The following is an 8,162-nucleotide window of genomic DNA, read 5'->3' as shown; positions in this document are numbered from 1 at the left end:
GACGGGTTAATACCACATCTTCTCTCCGTAGCAGATTCAAGTTTCTGGTTGGACGTTTCACTGTCTGTTGGACCATTCTTAACTTGTTTTATCTCTTGGTGAACCATTCATCTTGCCACTCTTGTCATCCAATTTCTTTTATCCATGAAATAACAACTTTGCATGTTGATGATGTTACGACTTGACCTGTCTTTATAGCTAGTCTGGCCTGCGAGTCTGTCTTTTCATTCCCAGTGATCCCACAAAGACCTGGCAGCCATAAAAACAAGACCCATGTTGCTCAAAGTTTTCAAATGCTGTTCAACTCTATTAATAATGGGTGTGTTGAAAATGGATCTTGTAAAGATTTGAGGGCAGATTCCGAGTCAGAACAGATGACCGAATGGGGGCAGTTTAGAGGGATATTGTAAACTGCGCGATTGATTTCGAACAGTTCTGCAGTGTACACCGAACAATATGGTTGTAGCGAGAATAAGAGGGTGTGATTATCTGAAACGACAGCAGTGCCTACTCCTTCGACTGTTTTGGAACCATCTGTAAAAATGATGTTCCAATCGTGGTGTTTAGTTTTAAATTGATTGAACTTTTTTAATGCGATAATTGGTGGTAAACTGCGGCTAAAGTAATTATTTTTGACTGTTGGTAACAACCATGGTTCTACCTGTGGAGGATATTGCTTCATTACATTTGGTTGAAAGAAGATGGCCACGGGACCTTCTAATTTAAATTAATGTTTGAAGTACCACCAATGGGTGGTTCCTTCCCAAGATTTTCACGTGTATATGAAACATACTACATATTTACCTATTGTATTATTTTGTACAGTTTTAAATTACATTAAATAAATAATTTTAAAAAAAAACATTTGGTTGTAATGGATTTACATTTGTTCCGCCCATTTACATCAGCCAGCATACACATCATACTAAGACCAGGTCCCGTTTCATAATGAAAGCATAGTATTGGTCCATAAATACAAGTATAGAAACAACGTGATAATACTTATTTTTTCCATTATAAGAACGACTATTAGTTATATTATAGAAGTTAAAAAGTACTAAAGTAAAACTTACTACTGTACAAGTCAGTGTAATTGTATTAATTAAGATGTACAAGACTAATAGTAGGGCCACCCGTAGCTCAGTGGTTAAGACACAGTCTTACCAAATTGATGTCTATCGGCGGTGTCGGTTCGAATCCGGCCTGGGACGTTGACTTTTTTCATTGACTGGCGGTCCCACAAAATGAAGACCTTTGACCCCCAACCATGGTTAGGCAGTATAGGATTCACTCCAATGGGAGTCTTGGCCAAAAAAAAAAAACAAAAAAAAAACATGCTTACATTACTTATTTTTTACATTCTATTTTATATTATAATACAAATATTAAGGTAATGGTAAAAGTGAGTAAGTATACTGTATATATTTCCTTTTAGTAAGCTTTCCTACTTACTAAAAGGAAAACGTTTAGTACAATTTGCAAAGCTCAGTATAGAATTAATATAATATATAATATAATACCATTTATAAATTTATTTTTATTTATTTAAATATCGTTCATTGTAACCATATTAAAATTATTATAGGTGTGTTATTCAGAGATTCTGCCCTTATGGATGAGAATCGGACATGGGTCATGCAGACCTTCTTCTGTACTGGAGGTTAAGAATCAAGTGTACATATATAATTAGTAAATGTGAGTATGCCATCGGCATACGTGGTGAGAGTAGTGTTAGGGTTGGTTGGGATGTCAGCTGTATAGGCTGTATAGAGGATGGTACCAAGGATACCTTGAGGAACACCAGCATACCTTGAGAAACATATTTGCATATGAATATGAATTTTGCTTATGAAATTTAATTTTTTTTTCAAATATCATGAAAAATGCCACTCCTACAATGATAAATATCTTACACTACCTTATAGTACATTAAAATAGCTTTAATTTGAGTTCTAATAGACATCTGTTGGTCTCATGGTTCCTGAGATGTAGATTTCTCACTAAGTTAAGTAGTTTTAACGATAAGAAAAATTATTTTATTTTTATTGTTAACGTCTTGAAATAGTAGCTATCTTTTATTCCCCCCCCCCCTTTACTTGGCAGACTCATCAGTTTTGACTAGTAATTATACATAGCTTTCATTAAAATAATAAAAAATTGGGGTGAAAGAAATGCCTCTTTTCTTTTTTTTGGTTCCTGGAATAGACATAGTAGATTAATATTTCGATACAAATTTTAATAATATTAATTATAATAATATTAATAGTATTCTTGTTTTTATGCTGTTTGATTTGTTAATGCTGCTTGTGTTAATTACAAATGTCGATAAATCGTGCCCGTGTTGTAAATTATAATGTTTCTTGTTAATAATATTACTTTTGTAAATTTTAATTATCATGCTACCTGTTCCGAGTAATACTATCGTTAATCACAATATCCTATGGAGATGCGTTTAGACTAAACCAAAACAATTCAGTTCTGTTTATTGTATCGTTGATTTGCATTTGGAGAACCCTACTTAAAAGCTTAGAGACCTAATTACATTTCGTGTTCCGTACAATCCCCCTGTCACACACTGGTGTTACAATAATGGACCAAAATAATTACTTGCTTCATTATTCAGTTAATTGCATTCAACATCTGTCAGTATCATTTTCCTTGTATTCTCCCAACTGCATTGTATAAATAATGGTGTGATTATATGGAAAAGTGAAAATGTTAAATAAACCTAATAATTAAAGGTTTGTACGATATTCAGTTTTTAAATAATATAATAAAATTTCTATAGGCCTAAATTCGCAAATAATTACTTAGAAAGAAGGAAGATAGCCACATATGATGTAATGGAGAAGAATTAGAAATGGTGACAGACTTCACATGCCAGTAATATCTTACATAATTAACAAGGCAAATGCAGTTTACTACCAGATATGTAACACTGTGGTTGAGAAGAGAGAAGTGCGCCAAAATGTCAAGGTACACATCTTCAAGACAGTGTATTTATCTATACTTTTGTTTGGAGTGGCAGAAGTTGTCGTAGGTGGTCCAAAGATTTAAGGGCAGCCTGTAGCTGAGGGAGTGGAGGCGTAGGTCTTTGCTACCTCGGAACTGTAGCGGTGCCGGTTCAAATCCGGCCTGGAAGAGTCAACTTTAAACGAAATTTTGGTCCCCTGGGTGGTACCCTGTAGGTAAACGATCCTCCGCATATATCAGAAATGACCAGATATAAAATAAAAAATCAAATAAAAATGGAGTATTTTTCGTGGAAGGCAATGTACTAGTACTTAGTAGATGGATGCAATTGTAAGAAGATTCGTCCTGAATGTAAAAAGTATATTTCTGTATCTTTTGTTCTTATTTTATGTACATAATTATTATTTAAGTTTGCTTAGCATTATTTAATGTAGTTAAACATGTTGTTGAAATTGTCCAATTTGTCATTCTTAGGGTAAAGCATCAAGATTAAAGATAGATTTTTAATATCATAGCAATCTTCGGTGTATATATACCAATGTACACCGCTCATCGAACCACAACCTTTGGTAGGTCTTTCCTTATCCGTTCCTCTTCCCTATGTAATCCTGTTCCCTCCTTTATTCGTTGTTCTAATACCCTTATAGTCTTCAAATCCCATGTCTTCTGTCCACCCAATGCCGAAAGAATGACAATTGAAAGTTTTAAATAAGATTTATACTTGTAAATATGTAAATTAGCAGAAATTGTACTTTTTCATTTATTATTTTTAGTTTAATTGTATTTGATTTTGCTTTTCTTAATTATTATTATCAGAAGTGTTAGTCATCTTAAGTTTTATAATATGACATATGGTCTTATTAGATTAATTTTTATTAATATATTCTTGTTTGAGAGTGGTTTAGTTTATTTAAAAACAAATTTGATCCTTTTTTTCTGAACTTTATTCTGTTCAAAACCTTCCAACGTTTCGACCTTCAGGTCATTTTCAAGGAAACCTGCAAAAAGTTTTTTTTTAAATTTATATAACAATTTCATTATTTCCTTCACTTACATACTGATTTCTTTGGCCCTACCTTTATTTTGATGTCATTTTCTTTTTTAAAATCTTAAAAATGCCGGCTAATTGCCTTTGTCCCATCTCTAAATAAATTAATCATTAAAATAATATCATAATAACATTATAAAATTTTGTTTTTTAAAAATAGATTCCTACTTACATAACTTTTTCTATATAATTCTTTCTTAAATTTAAAACTTTTACCATAATCCACTTCTCTTCTTTCTTTCATTTACATTTGCAACCTTAAAACAGAATCCTACCTTCAACAGGTTAGGACTCTGTTATCACCTTATCATATAACATAATTTTTCTTAAATCATTAATTTACATTTTCAATATAATTTAATTAACATTTATTACTAATTATTCTGCTTACAACACAAACATTTTTTAATATATTTAAAATCTATAATTAATTTATTACTATTTTATGTGTATTTCTCTTAAATATACATATACCTCCCCTTTTTTATTTTTTAACATATTTACTCATCTATACACACTTTTATTATTGCATATTTATTCCATATATACACTTGTACTATTTTAGGATTTGAACATTTTTTTATTTCTCATCTTTTTTGTATACAATAATTACATATTTATTCTGCTTAAATTTCTGAATAATGGTTTTATTTTATTTTTTCTATTCTTATTTTATATATTCTGTTGTTTGTATAATTATTGTCATTCATTTTTATCTTTTCAAATTCATTATTTCATTTTATTTTATGACGTTTTATAATTTCATTTTTAGTGTACTATAAGGCTCTAAGGCCTAATTTTGATGCCTATATATTATTCTAAGGGATTATGAATTATAAATAAATAAAGAATATTATTATTATATGGTCCTCTACTATTCTCTGGCTACTTCACAGCTTTTGAGTTCTTCTTTAGCCTTTGGAATTGGACGCTTGGTCCTAAGTATAAATTCTTTAATCCTATTATAATGGTTTAAATATATCTAATTTTACATAATCATGCATATATTTATATTACATTTATTATGTGATGCCTTATGTAAATTTATTATTACAGTAAAATGATATAGGTTATGATAATAATAATAATATATAAGATGTTCTAGCATGCTATAACTCCTTATCCTGTATTTGTTGCAAGGGCGAATTCCTATAAAAAATATCCCGGGATTTAGAGAAAGATATTTCTATTTGTCGGACGAGCTGGCACTTTACCGCAGTAACTGGAGAAGATTCCTCTCACGTCTTCCTGAGCCCACCATTAGTTCTCGGCTGGATTAGCGAGTTTTCGACAAGGGTATCCCCTGCATCCCGATCAAGGCCCTCCTCTGGGATACTCACTCTTCCTATATCGATCCACATCTTAGCTGTCTTAGGAACTTTAATGGCGGTGTTTGGAAGTCATACAGATACACTAATATTTATATATAGAAATATTGAGAATTTTCTGAGATTTTTTTTCGTAATTATAATATATAGAGTATGGACAAAATGAATGGATAATAATAATCAATGTTGCCAAAACCAATATGGGTACTATTAAACTGAATCTTCCTCAGATCAATAAAAGTCCAATTACAGAGATACTAGTAGATAGACATCTACAAAAAGGTATAATTTGAGAATGAACTAAATAATTAAGAATTACATTTTTTTAAGTAATATGTTGTAACATTAATTTCAGAATGAAAAATTTTAATATCAATTCAAATTTCTTAAAGACTGATGAAGAATGAATGTGAAACAAAAAATAAATCAGTACCTCAACATCATATGAAGAGTAAGGGTGGAGTACTTTGTAAGGAAGTACTTGTCCAACGGTTGTGCAAGGAGATGATATGGTCAGAATGACACTCCACCGCCAGGTTTTTCCTCAATTATACCGTTTTCTAGGGCTGGGTGGACTTCTGACCTCACAGGGTTGACTCTCAGCTACTGTAACAAATAAACAATAACCTGTCAAGCAGGAATTAATAGCACAATGCCTTACCACTGAGCTACTTCACTCCCATTTGACTTTTTTTATTTATAAAAATGATTATTATACTGTGTGTAATATAATCATTAATTATGTAAAAATTTGTCACTTAAAACAAAACAAAAACATTCTCATGGCAATACAGTAACAGAATAAATAATTAACTGGCACAGCGGAATTCGAACCCAGGTCCTTGGTGTAGCTAGCACACCGCCTTACTGAGCTACACTACTATCCCCTCTTTCTCAATGTGTAATAATGTATCATGTATATCTTACTGTCAGATAGAAGTAATAACTTAAGATTTATATCTGTTACGCTATTATTTAATAGGGGTATTCATGATCTTTAGTTTAACATGTTAAAGGATGAAAATCTTATGTTAAATAGAGAAATATTTCCTTCTTTTAGCATGTTAAAACGATATAACATTTAACATGGTTGAGAGTCTGTTAATTGTAGAATGACGCCACGCAACAGACCAGATGAGCTCGTCACCATTTTATTTGTAGTCGTGTTAGGTTACTAGCTCGTAGTTTTTGTTTTGATTGTGTTAGTATTGTTTTGGATGTTTTTAAAACTAAGAAAGTAATGAATGACAATAATAATAATGTAATGACAGTAGCTCATCTTGATTCTCTTCTTCACAAGCTGGAAGATCAACAATACACTCAGTAAACAAACTTTTACACAACTTCCACTTTTCACTCACTTTAGGCATTTTGTACACAATTACTTAAGAAGTAAACAGTAACATGAAGTTTTGGAAGAAAAGCTTATAAGCAAGTTGCTCAGAAAATCCGTTAGGAGCTCTTATGCAGTTAACCTTTAACATGACTTGAAATGTTCACAATCCTATACTTAAACATTTAACATGGTAAAGAAAGATAAAAAAAAACATATGAAATCCAGCGAATAATATAATTTTGCCTACATAAGACCAGATCATCACTCAATTGTGTGTTTGGGGTTGTTGTTTATAAAATAAAGTGGTATTGAGATCACCTCATTTGGACCCTTCTTTCACATATTCTCCAGATGTGCATGAAGTACCTCTGACTAGTGGTGCTCTTGCCAAATAGTCTTTTATGCTGTGTAATATTTGATGGCGTCCCATTTTCAATTTTCTAGACCAGTGTAGTTTCTGATACAAACTCCTCAATTATTATTATTTTTTGCAGTTGCAGGCCTACCTTCTACGCCATAACCCCTGATGAAGACCTGAAACTCAGGTCGAAACGTCGGCATAAAATAAATAAATATGATTTCAATTTCTTGAGGCAAGGTAATTATTGATTAAATAAATCAAAATTTGTATTCTTTTTTGTCTCAACACTTTTTATTTTTCACCAGTCCAACGTTTCGGCCATTTTAGCCATCCTCAAGGACATCTTCAATTATAATTTCTTTCTCACATTAATTTAGAATTACTTTTGCAGGCTACTCTGCCTAGGTCATTTCATTTATTATAAGTTAAAAGCCTATTTTTTAAAATTTAAAATCATAAATATTGAATTCTTCTTATATAAGATTATCCACAACAAATTCACTACCATATAACAAACCATTTATTATATATTTATAAAATATTTATGATTTTAAATATAAAAAATAGGCTTTTAACTTATAATAAATGAAATGACCTGGGTAGAATAGCCTGCAAAAGTAACTCTAAATTAATGTGAGGAAGAAATTATAATTGAAGATGCCCTTGAGGATGGCTAAAATGGCCGAAACGTTGGACTGGTGAAAAATAAAAAGTGTTGAGACAAAAAAGGATACAAATTTTCATTTATTTAATAAATAAATAAATACGGTTTTGATTATTTATGTTGTTCTTTGCTGACCGCACCCCCCGACAAACTTCTTCAATTATTATTGTTTTTATTTAGAAATTTTTCTTATTTTCAGCTTTCACCGGAAGATTTAAACAATTTTTAGGTTTTTGAATTAAAACGGCAGTTTTCTACCATTATACAGCCGACGAGATTCCGTAATGTCTTTTTCACATATACGTCTGTAGGTCCTTTATTAGGGGTATTCATGATCTTTGGTTTAACATGTTAAAGCGTGTTAAATGGAAAAACTCATGTTAAATTGAAAAAAATTGCCTTATTTTACCGTGGTAAAACGAAATAACATTTAACATGGCTGAGAGTCTGTT

Source organism: Halyomorpha halys, unplaced genomic scaffold (assembly GCF_000696795.3).
Source record: "Halyomorpha halys isolate HHAL.00 unplaced genomic scaffold, Hhal_1.1 Scaffold70.1, whole genome shotgun sequence".
Classification (NCBI taxonomy): domain Eukaryota; kingdom Metazoa; phylum Arthropoda; class Insecta; order Hemiptera; family Pentatomidae; genus Halyomorpha; species Halyomorpha halys.
The sequence above is the reverse complement of the archived record's forward strand: the minus strand, read 5'-3'. Positions refer to the sequence as shown.